Source organism: Phodopus roborovskii, unplaced genomic scaffold, assembly GCF_943737965.1.
Source record: "Phodopus roborovskii unplaced genomic scaffold, PHOROB, whole genome shotgun sequence".
In the NCBI taxonomy this organism is placed as follows: Eukaryota; Metazoa; Chordata; class Mammalia; order Rodentia; family Cricetidae; genus Phodopus; species Phodopus roborovskii.
The window spans coordinates 37482891-37495272 of NW_026126480.1; the positions used below are offsets into that span (position 1 = coordinate 37482891).

Genomic DNA, 12382 nt, shown 5'->3' on the forward strand with positions numbered 1-12382 from the left:
TCCTAACCCCTGCTGGGAACAAGACCAAATTACTCCAGAGTGATTCTTCAGGTGGCTTACCAAGGTCTCTGATACTAAGGGCTTACCACAGGTTTTATAAACAGTCTAGCCTGTAGCCTCTTGACTTTAGATGAATGGTTCTCAACCTTCTTAAATCTCTGACCTTTTAATACAGTTTTCATGTTGTGGTGACCCACAGACATAAACTTATTTTCACTGCTACTTCATAACTGCAATTTTACTACTGTTATGAATTATAATGTAAGTATCTGTATTTTCTGATGGCCTTAAATGACCCCTGTGAAAGGGTTGTTTGACACCCCCCCCAAAGGGTTGTCAAAGTTGAGAACTACTGCTTTAGACAGTTCATTTTCTTTCTTTCCTTTTTTTTGGGGGGGGAGATAATTTTGTAATTATATTTATGTACAGAAAACATAGCAGTACACATTTAACCCAATTCAATGGCAAGTTCTCTGGCCTTTGATTTATCTAGAGCCACAGATGTAGGACCCAGGTTGTTGCCTCCCCTGTGGTGGTGGATCTCATTGTATTTGTTGTTGTAATTGGTCCTAATAGCTTCTACCAGTAGCCAGAACATAATTGTCTTATGAGTTAACCTGAGTGAAGGCAACAACAGAGCTTGTGTTCCTGTGGACCAGTCACCCCAGTCTGACCTTTCCTTTCATGATGCAGTAGAGGACCCCCATCTTTTGACACAGGGCAGGTAGGAAGACCACCAGCTCAATGGGGTCTATGTTGTGGGTGATCACTACCAGGTGAACCTGCTTGTTCTCCACTAATAAGGTGGTGACTGTGTTGACCCTGCTTAAAGGACAGGTGGTCTCCTGTGCTTTGCCAACAGCCTGTGCTTCTTCTCCTGCTTTGTCTCTGTCCTGTCCTTGTGGGCAAGTTTAAGCAGCTGAGGAGGCATTTGCTAGTGCATAGCCTAGGGGAACTGGTTAATGGCTGTAGGTATTTGAGCTGCTTATAGAGGATGGCCCTTTGCTGCTCCAGCCTGATATAGCAGGGCCATTTGACAGAGTGTGTGAGATCCGTTTGGGGCTGGATGTCCTGCCCAATGGTAACTTCTTAGGCCTTTTCTCAGATGACACACCACCTTTCTTCATGACATTGGGAACTCAGTTCAACTTCATCTACTTGGCTTTATTTCCTTTGGGTGTCTTGCTCAGCTGAGGAGACAGAGGCTTTGATATGGGACTAGGGCATTGTTATGCTCACGTATGAACTTGGCAAGTGGCCGGATCTGACTAAGTCCCATAAATATGGGCAACAACATGTGAGCTTGAGTGTAAGCACATATGTTCAGGTGTTTGTAGAGGCCAGGAAAGGGGTCAGATCCCCTGGAGTTACAGACAGTTGTGAGCTGTCCTATGTGGGTGCTGGGAACAGAACTCTGATTCCCTGCAAGAGCAAGTACTTTCGGCCCTGAGTAATATCTTCAGCCCTACCTTAGGTATTCTTAACCTGATCAAGTTGACAGTTGAAATTGACCATCACAAGGAATGAGTGTATTTTATATTCTAATAAATTTATCAGAAGTAAGATCCATCACTTCCTCTACTGTGCAGAATAAAATTTTGTTCCTGCAGTTTATGTAACTCATGGGCCCAAAGGAGAATGAAGTGTTGTTTTATAGGGGATAATTCCAGGAGGCAAATATAAGAGAGTTGTGGAATAAAGAATATAGACAATGTGTGGGGTATTGCAAAAAATGTGAATGCTTAGAGATGGTTTATTACCAATAGGAACCCCAATAAAGAGGTGAGCATAGCCATGAACTCTGTTTTGGAGATTGCAGTCAAAGACAATTCCTAAGACTCCTTGCTTAAAAACATGGACTATTGTAACATAGCTAGGTTGCTTTTCCTATTGAATTGGTTCAACCCATCAAACTGTTTCCTCTGTTTCCTGTATAGAAACTGAGCCATCTTTTTTTTTTTTTTCAGAGAACAAAGTGACCAGATAGGGACCAACCTGAGGCATAAACCTAAAAAGAGAATCCAGTATTTGGGCCTGAAGCAACAGGACTAAATAATGTTCCCATGATCTCTATTAAACAGAAGTTGAAGGACAGATGACTAATCCTTTTGTGCCTTTGAGAAACTGTTGAAAGTCTTTGTAATGTCAGTCAGAGGCAGTATAATGTGTATCACCACACACCCCAGCAAGGTCCCCTTGGATGCACCCATAGCTATCTTTACAAAAAGAAGCCTGCCCAGAATATGGAAATATACCTGCAACTTCTAAGAGATCAGTGTGAAAATTTTTGAAAGTGGCAAGTGCCATTTCCCTTAGATCTTGCTGGCGTCTGACATGTCAGTGAATTAGCATCAGTGGTGTATGCTGAGACTGTTTTGGGGGCCTCAGTAAATCTTTCTTCAGTACCAGGCTGTTTGGATATTAGCCTGTTAGGTTTTACCTTGGTTGTCACAGGCTGCCTCTGGTTGTGCATGAGACAATGGGCTTCTTGCAAATATTTTCTTGGGAAGACACATGGCATTTCACAGAGAAGTTTGCTGAGGCTCAGGAGAGTTGGGCATACCTCACAGCCAGAAACACAGTGGCTTGGAGCTTTGAGCCATGTGCCTTAGTCTAGAATTTATGCTTTTTATTCCATTACACTGGGTGCCTTAGTAAGCACTAAGGCTACTCAGTGAAAAGGGTGTACTTTACAAGTGCATTGCCAAACACCCAATTCAAAGATCGTTTCACAGATATGGAGTGTTAGAATGGCTTTTACTTATCAATCCCTTTGTCTACAGAAGGAAAATGAAATGACTGACTACAGGGTAGGTGTACAGTCACCCTGAGTTGACAAGGGTCATATCAGAGCTATCTTTTTATTTACTGCATGTGTGCATATGTACATATGTGCATGCATATGTGAATGTGTGGAGTTCATCCGGCTTTCAAGTTTAGGGCAATGCCTGGAGGCTTCTCATTGTTGATCTAGGAATAGGACATATCAAAACCTGGCAGGTGACAATCTGCTGATGGCAATGTCCACAAATGCAAAACAGAAAGGCAATTTTTAGTGACCCACTGAACATCTGAAGAGTCAGTGCACATGTGTGTGTGTGGGGGTGTGTGTGTGTGTGCACACGTGTGCACATGTGCATGTATGTTATTTGTGTGTACTTGGGATTCTGCATGTATGTAAATGTGTAAGTGTGTACATGTATGTGTGTGTGTGTGTGAGCATGAGCGCATGTGTGCCCATGTCAAACACAGATGATCTTCTTAGTCACTCTCCAACTTGTATTTTGAGACCGAGTCCCTTACTTTGACCTGAATTCACAGATATCCCAGACTTGCTGGTTAGTAAGCCTCTGTGACCTGTCTCTATCTCCTCATGCTGGGGTTGTCGTAGATCACCATACACAAATTTATCATGTGATTTCTGGGATCAAACCCAGTCCTCACACTTGCACAAGTGCTCCTTTTTGACTACAGTACCTTCTGTGACCCTGTCACACCCCAGTGTTCAATTTCCCAGACAGTTGTGTGTTATAGAGGAGCATATTCGGCTAGAGGGGATAAAGGAGCTTCCTATGATTGTAAAGCTGGATTCAAAGCCATGCAGTCTGATTCTTGGGATTTTGGGTTTTTTTCTTTTTTTCCTTTTTTTTTTTAAATTTAAATTTGAAGCAAGGTTGTTTTACATGTCAATCCCACCCACCAAACCCCAGCCCTTTCTGCTCCCCAGGGAGGGTGAGGCTTGCCAGGGGGAATCTTCAAAGTCCCTCCCCCATGTGTCTAGGCTGAGAGAGTATCCCTCTATGTGGGATGGGCTCCCAAAGTCCATTTGTGTACTAGGGATAAATACTGATCCATTACTAGAGGCCCCATAGACTGCCCAGTCCTCCTAACTAACACCCACATTCAGGGAGTCTGGAGGACCCAAAGAGAGACATACATGGTCCCCTGGAGGGAGGGGAAAGGGACAAGATCTCCAGAGCAAATTGGGAGCATGGAGGGAGGGGAGAGGGAGTTAGGAGAAAGAGAAGGGGAGAAGAGGAGGGGAGAGGTGGGCATGAGGGAACAGGAAGATTGAGATAGGGAAAGAATAGAGGTGAACAAGAAAAGGGATACTTTAATAGAGGGAGCCATTATAGATTTAAGGGATTTTCAAAAAGGCATTTGAGACTTGAACAGCCACATCACATCTTCAGGTGGTGGCAAGGATGGAGAGTGAGTAATCCTGAGGAAGTGTGAAAACAACTAGGATTCCCACAGGGGCCCTTCAGCACGTGTCACACTAGCTGACTCTCTTTGATCAGCCTCAGGGCATCCTGCAGGGAGCCAAGCACAGACCTTCCCAGCAGGCCTGGGTAATGAATTGTGCTTCAGCTAGTATGCCACCTGTCTGCTGGGAACAGATACCTCACAGAAGTCTCAGTGCTTCTCTTTAATTGAGTCAGGAATTTGGGCTGAAGGAGATAGTTAGATGATTAGATTCACATTGGTGAGGCAGGCCTTAAGCGACAATCCCATCCTGAAATGCCTCCTACTCAAGTCTGCCTCCAAGGCCATACCTAGCTTTATCATCAGAAATGCCCTGTCTTGTGTGCCCCCCCCCCCACCAGCTGCCAAGGAGACAGTGTCCAGATCTGCTCTTGCTGTTAAAACCCGAGTGTGCTGTACTTTGAATGTCCCCCAAGGTAATACACTCCAAGCATGGTGCTTTTGGAAAATGGTAGTCCCTTTAGAGAGGTGTGACAATCTGGAATGTCTTTGTGTCATCAGAGCCATGCCCTGGGAAGGCATTGTGGAATTCCAACTCCCCCCTCTTCCTTCGTCATTTATTTCCGGGACATGAGACAAGAGCAACCAACTGGATGGGGTTCCAGGCTTCTGCTGTGATGGGTTACCTCACCTCAAATATGGCTCACTTAGCTTGTAGCAAAATGAAACCTGAAATCTTTCTCCATGCACGTTGACTGGCTAGGTATTTACTGTGTTGACGAAAAGAGTCTAACAATGCTTTAGAGGGTTAAGTCCCTCTGAGTGTGGATGTGTGCAGCCCATGGTGAGTGTACAGAGGGCACATACAACTCTGAGTGTTGATTCTCACCTTCTACCTTGATTGACACAGGGATTCTTGTGCACTGCTCACACTCCAGGCTAGCCAGCCCAGTAACTTCTGGGGATTCTCCTGTCTGCATCCCATCTGGCCTTAGGAGTGCTGGGATTACAGACCTGTGTTACCATGCCCATATTTGTGTGGATTCAGGGAACTGTAACTCAGGATGCATGGCAAGCACTTTAACTGCTGATCTGTCTCCTCAGCTCTGAAATCTTCCTGTATTTTGTTGCTGTGATAAAAACACACCACTATCAGCACCACCACTTAGGGAAGAAGGGGTTTATTTCAGCTCACAGTTTCAGGTTAGCATCCATCATGGTGGAGAAATCAAGATTGGAACTGCAGGCAGTCACATCGAATCCATAGTCAAGAGCAGGGAGGAAAGGAATACATATTTACTCCTCTCCTCACTTGCTGGTCCTCAGCTTGACTTCTCTGCTCTTACACAGTGCAGGGCTCCTGACTGGGGAATGGTGCTGCCCATACTGGGCTGAGTCTTCTCACAGCAGTCAACTTGTTAGATGATCTAGCACAGACATTCCCACAGGCCAACTCAATGTGGGCAATCTTTGATTGAAATTCTCTTCAACAGTTAGCAAGTTGATAACCAAAGCTAACCATCATATTTCCCTTTTGAAATGAACCAAAGGAGAATTTTAAACCCCAATTATTGTGTATATATATATATATATATATATATATATATATATATATATATATATATGCGCTCATTTGAGCTGAGTGAAAAGCCTGAGGCATTTACTTGCCTTGAATATTGTGTTTCTGTTTGCTTTTTAGCACTACTCCAAAATCTGGTTGCTTTCCCAATAATACACAGCGCAGGCTGGAGTCTTCACTTTAAACTCCCAGCGTGCCTTCCTCTTTCCTCTTCACACCCATCTCTTCTTCATCACATGCATGTGCATGCACACCATGACGGCTCCTCAGCATACACCTCAGGCCTCCTTCCACCAAATCAAGACTCCACCTTCTTGGTCTTGCCCATCACTTGACCCTCTGAATCTGGCATCATGAACACTATAAGACTTCCATCCTTTCTCAGAACAAAAAAAAAAAAAAAAAATCTCAATTTCTCACTTGCACTGCTCCTGTGCAGTGCTCCTGTGCAGTCCTCCTGTGCTGTCCTCCTGTGCACTCCTCCTGTGCCTCCTCCTGTGCAGTCCTCCTGTGTACTCCTTCTGTGCAGTCCTCCTGTGCAGTCCTCCCGTGCACTCCTCCTGTGCCTCCTTCTGTGCAGTCCTCCCGTGCAGTCCTCCTGTGCACTCCTCCTGTGCAATCCTCCTGTGCAGTCCTCCTGTGCAGTGCTCCCGTGCAGTCCTCCCATGCAGTCCTCCCGTGCAGTGCTCCCGTGCAGTGCTCCTGTGCCTCCTCCTGTGCAGTCCTCCCATGCAGTCCTCCAGTGCAGTCCTCCTGTGCACTGCTCCTGTGCAGTCCTCGTGTGCAGTGCTCCCGTGCAGTCCTCCCGTGCAGTCCTCCTGTGCAGTCCTCCTGTGCAGTCCTCCCGTGCAGTCCTCCCGTGCAGTGCTCCTGTGCAGTCCTCCTGTGCCTCCTCCTGTGCACTCCTCCTGTGCAGTCCTCCTGTGCACTCCTCCTGTGCAGTCCTCCCATACAGTCCTCCCGTGCAGAGCTCCCGTGCAGTCCTCCTGTGCAGTCCTCCCGTGCAGTCCTCCCGTGCAGTCCTCCCGTGCAGTCCTCCTGTGCACTCCTCCTGTGCACGCCTCACTTGTACTGCAGTCACCTTTAGGGCTCTGTCTGGTGCTTTTTGGCTCTTCCTTTTGGTTGACCTCTCCCCTATTTCACTTCCACAGGTTTATGCACATGCTGTTCCTTGGAGGTCCCCAGAGATTTTCTCCACTCTAATCCTACTATGTAGCATGTACAGATGTTCTTCATGCTATAGATGTAAAATAGTGACCACAGCTTGATTGTTTGAGTAACAGCCATTTAGTCCCATATTATGATTGCAGAGGGCTTTCTCCAGCTAGAGATGCAGTAGAGGAAGTCAGATTTGAGAGACAAGCAAGACTAAAGTCCCATCGTGGGTATAAGAGAGAGGAGACCATGTGATGAGGGATGGAGGTGGTCTCAGGCGAGGCTCTTGGCTAATAGCCAGTGAGGAATTGAGAGATTCAGCCGTATAAGCATAGCATGGACATTCTGCCAATGTTCCAGGTGATCTGGAAGTTGCTTTCCCCCAGAGGCTCCCTGGGATGGCCAGGCAGAAAATGCCCAGAGTTTGGCTTTTTAATTCTTTGATGGTAAATAGAACTGTGAGCAAATGCATTTATACTATGTTTGAGTTGAAACTCACAGCATTAGAGAGATGACATAGCCTGGAATGTTCCCTTCTCTTATTATTTCCTATTACCCCTTCTGCCAAGCCATTACCTGCTAGCTTACCTGAAGCAACCCCTCTAATTGTTCCCTATCAAGGTGTCCTCCAGTTTTCTTTCTTTCTTTTTTTTTTTTTTATTTTATTTTTCAAGACAAGGCTTCTCTGTGTATCTTTGGCAGTCCTGGAACTCACTCTGTAAACCAGGCTGGTCTTGAACTTAAAAAGTCCACCTGCCTCTGTCTCCTGAGTGCTGGGATTAAAGGTGTGTGCCACCACACCCAGTTCTGTTTTCTTAGCACTCATCAGAGGTTGGCCTCATCTACACTTTTTCCTCCAACACTAGAGATTGCTCCATACATGCTAGGTAAAGGCTCTGCTGTTGAACTAGAGCCCCAACCTCTCTTTGCACCTTTTGTTTTGAGAGAGGGTCTCACTAAGTTGTCTAGCTGGCTTTGAACTCATTCAGTGGTCTAGGCAGGCCTTAACAGTGTGATCCTTCTGCCTCAGCCTCCCACATAGCTGAAACTGAGAGCCTCTACTGCCAGGCGCAGCCAGCCTGGTAGACTTGAGACACAGTGCTGTGGTCATGTGCAGACACTCTGTAAAACCCACCCCCTCCTACTTTCTACTTAGAAGGCTAAGTTAGTTACCCTTCTGTGCCTTAGTTTTTGAACTGGTCACAATTACACTCACCCAGAGGGCCACATGAACACAAGCTATGAAGTGTTTATAGTAGTACTCAGTGTAGACCAAGCTGTAATAATTGAAGGGGCTGATTATCATTTGTAGTAGTGTTCTGCATCGGGGCTCAGCAAGCCACCACTGTGACAAAAGCCACCACTACCCAATTTTTCTAAGTAAAGTTTTCTGGAAACAGCCACATTTATCTACCAGTAGTCAGTGGCATTTTTGTGCTATTGTGTCAGAGTTGAATAATTATTTTCACAAGGCTCGCAAAGCCTAAGTGATTTATTCTGTGCCCATCTGCAGAGGCAGCATGTTGTGGGTTCTATGTGCCATGAAGGCCAGGACCACATCTGTTTTGTTCATCTTACCTCCTCCACTCTTGGCACAGCACTGGGCATGCGGTAGGTGCACACTGCAGCATATGGAAATGATAAAAGTTGGGCTGGGTATTATGCTACCTACTGTTGCCTGTCCAGGGAGCCACTCTTGCTCCCCTTGCCTGGCATTAGCTCTTATGCAGTAGAGCCAGCAGCTCCCCTCATTATCATGCAGGCCAGCCATCCCCCATTCTCATTAATGCTCCTGCAAGGCCATCTTGGGCTTTAACATCAAGTGCCATTTTTACTTTGCAAATAATGCCCCTTTGGAGCTACAGCTAATAAGCTCAGTGTCCTTCGACCATTCATTTCCCAGATCGGTACCTTGGACTGTCTGAGATAGCCCAGATGTCACAATGTCAAACCACCATGTCATAAATCAGTAGATGCCACAGAGCATGTGGTATTCTGATGGATCTCTGAGTATCTGTTTCAAAATGGCCCCCTCTCCTTAGAAGACTAAAGACAGCATTAACCTTTGACCCACATTGCTGGAACATTCTAAAGTGTCTAAACTTGTATCAGCTACATGGATACCTTTCTTGCAGTTTTTTTTTCTCCCCAGGGCTGGTCCATTGCCATCCATCATGATATTTCATATTTCTATTCTTATGTTCTTTAATTATTCCATGGGGCCTTTCAGAGAGTTTAAAATTATCAACAGTATTACACTTGCAGGGGAATCAAGTTCTCTCTCAGAGAGGTGAACCAGCAGAGCTGGTTGCTAATTGGGCTGTTTGCCACCAAGATGGGCTGCTTCAGTAATCACTAGTGGGTGTGAGGGGGTGGTAGCTGGAAGAGCCTGCTTCCCAAGTATACCACCGCCCCCCCCCCCCCCAGTTCTGACTTGAAGCTTATTGCTGGCCAAGAATCCACTCACTGAATTGTCTGCTCCGGAGTGCATGGTTTTTTTTTTTTTATCTCTCACAACGATTTCTTCAAGATTCTATGCTCACTTCCTGGCTTGGGCAGACTCTAAAGTTGGGGTTCTGATGGCTATAGCTGATGGTTGGGAGTTGGGAACAAGCAGGAGTGGAGGCTGCATTACTGTTGTTTGGCTTGAGTCAGTCTAGTTGTGAAATTACAGTGGGCTGGTGTTTTGGGGAGGTGAGATCTCAGATGTCTGTGTTTATGCCAGCCCACTCAGGACGCCCAAACATCTGCTTCAGCCTCAGGATGCAGTTTGCATTTCTCACTCCCCTCTCAGCAAACAAGGGGAGAGGGGAGGGAGAACACTGACATTCCTACTTAGAGCTCTTTAGGTCACCAGGCAAGGGGCTTCATCACCTTGCTGAGGTGGGTCGAACTGTGACCCCTGAGTTGATGATGTTAGATGTGATGAGGACAGTTGTGTAAGAAGCTTGGGTAACTTAACACAAAGCTCATGAAATACAAGTACTGTGCAAGAATTACTTAGTTTGTGTATGTACATAATGTCCTTCAGTGAAGACCTTTAGAACCTCTGTTGACCTTTTACAGGAATGTTTAACTCACGGCTACTTTGTAATACTGTTGTGTGAACTGGTGAATTAATACAGAGAAGACTTAGCATTGCCTTTTGCCCATATTAACTGTTCAACACTCATTAACATTTGCTGCTGCTTGTGTTGTTACTATGACTATAGTCACATCATTTTATATCCCCCCTTTTGTTATGAATGTTCCCTTGTGCTGTTCTTTTCTGAATAAAAAATGGAGAGGTAGTGGATCTGGGGCAGAGGGGAGGTGGGTAGGGTAACTGGGAGGAGAGGGAGGGGAAATATCTCTAACTGTGGTTGAGATATATTATATGTGAGAATAATCTGTTTTCAATTAAAAATCTCTGAGCTAAGATCTTGGGTAATAAAACAAGAAGTTTGAGAATCTATTAGTTCGGGGTTAGTTTAAGCTATCATTTCTCTATCTGCCAGTGAGGTAAAGCCAGGACATGCTATGAATCAACAGTTTTGGAAGCGTAGTAATTCTATGTACTTGGGTATCTGGGAATGTCTTAGAATGCTTTTGCCTGGGCCCTAAACACTGACCAAATGCCTGTCACTAAGAATAATTGCAGATCTCTGTAATTACATAGGAGGGGGAAGCAAGGACCTGATAATGGGAGACAGGTCTTAAACTTAGCTAAGCGATGCAATCAGTAAACTCCAAATGCATGGGAGAAGTTGTTCGTAGTAAATGATCAGATAGTTCTAAACTGTGGGAAGTAAATCCCAAGTTTGTTACAGAGAGAATAAGCTACAGGAGGAATCTACAGCAAGAAAAGCCAATTCATCCAGAAGACTATATTCCAACACACCTTGCATCCTGGTTTAAGCCTTCAAAAGTTTCCTAATTTTTCTGGGTTGTCTTCATGATATGATGGCTGCATAATTACTGTGTAATTTTGTAGCTCGTAGCAATTGTGTATATATGTGTACATACCTATATGTGCATATACCCATATACATGTATATAGGTGAGTGTGTATATGTGCATGTATACATGTACCTGTACATCAGTGTATGTGCATATGTATAGCTGCGAATATATGCATGTACATGTTCAGATCTGTGTATATATGCATGTGATATATATATATATACATATATATATAATTGGAATTCAGTAACAGAGCTAGCATAGAAGACATCAATTTTCTTGGATCTTTTGGACACTCTACTAACTTACAATACAGTTTTTGCTTAAGAGGCTTTGACAGAAGTTACCCATTAAAGTATCCAAGGCTAGAGTAAATTTTAGAGCATATCTCACAAATTTTTAGGGGCTAAATTTCTGAACTTGTTTTAGGTTTTGCAATTTTTTCCCCTAGAGCTGTATTGTCTAGTATAGCTGTTACCAGCCAGGAGAGCTATTTAAACTGAATGAAAATAAAATGAAAATGAAATAGGAGCCCAGTCCTCATTGTGTTAGTCAAACTCACTGGCCTGGTATTGTGGTTTCGTATGGCCTGTGCTCTCTGTACTGGCAGAACAATTTCCATTCACACAGAACGTTCTCCTGGCAATGATGAGAAAATTATTTCAATTAGAGTTTCCTTTCTGGGGATATACAGTTATATAAGATATTTAACAGTAACTTAAGGATATAGTGTTGCACATCTGTAATCCTAGCCTCAGCCAGGATTAAATATACCTCCTTAAATAGACACGTGGGGGTTGAGGATGTAGCTCAGTTGGTAAAGTGCCTATCTAGCATGCATAAGGCCTTGGGTTCAATCCTTAGTACCACATAAATGCCGCATGGACTACAGGTGGTGCATGCTTGAAATCTAAGCACCTGGGAGGTAGAAGCAAGAGGATCAGAAGTTCAAGGCCATCACTGGCTGCATAGTGAGTTCAAGGCCAGCCTAGGATGCATAAGGTGCATATAGGTACCCTATAAAACAAAGCAAAGCAAAACAAAACAAAACAAATGAACAAACAAACAAACAAACAAAAAACCCTAAACTGTGCTGGTCTTAGTTACTGTTCTGTTGCCATAACAAAATATTATGGCCAACGAAACTTATAGAAGCATTTATTTGGGAGCTTGCTTACAGTTACATCATGAGGGGCAGGCAGGTAGGCATGGTGCTGGAGCTCACTTTTGATCTTCAGGATGGCCTGCCATGGAATTTTGAAACCACAAAGCCCACTCACAATAACAAACCTCTCCAACAAGGCTACACCTTCCTAATCCTGGGAAGCAAATATTGAAATACATGAGCCTAAGGAGGCGATTCTCATTCAACCACCAAGCTGATGGATAAAGGCCCTGACAGGAAATGCATGAGGGCCAGAGTTCAGGATCCACATGGTAGAGGAGAGAATGGCCTCCCTCAAATTGTCCTCTGACTTCCAGGTGAATGCTGTGGCACCC

At 44.7% G+C, this 12382-nt stretch overlaps 1 pseudogene; it reads right to left on the minus strand.

The window, feature by feature from the left end:
- Positions 1–448: 448 nt before the first annotated feature.
- LOC127227788 (60S ribosomal protein L7a-like) lies at positions 449–1127 on the minus strand (annotated as a pseudogene).
- Between the last annotated feature and the right edge of the window lie 11255 nt (positions 1128–12382).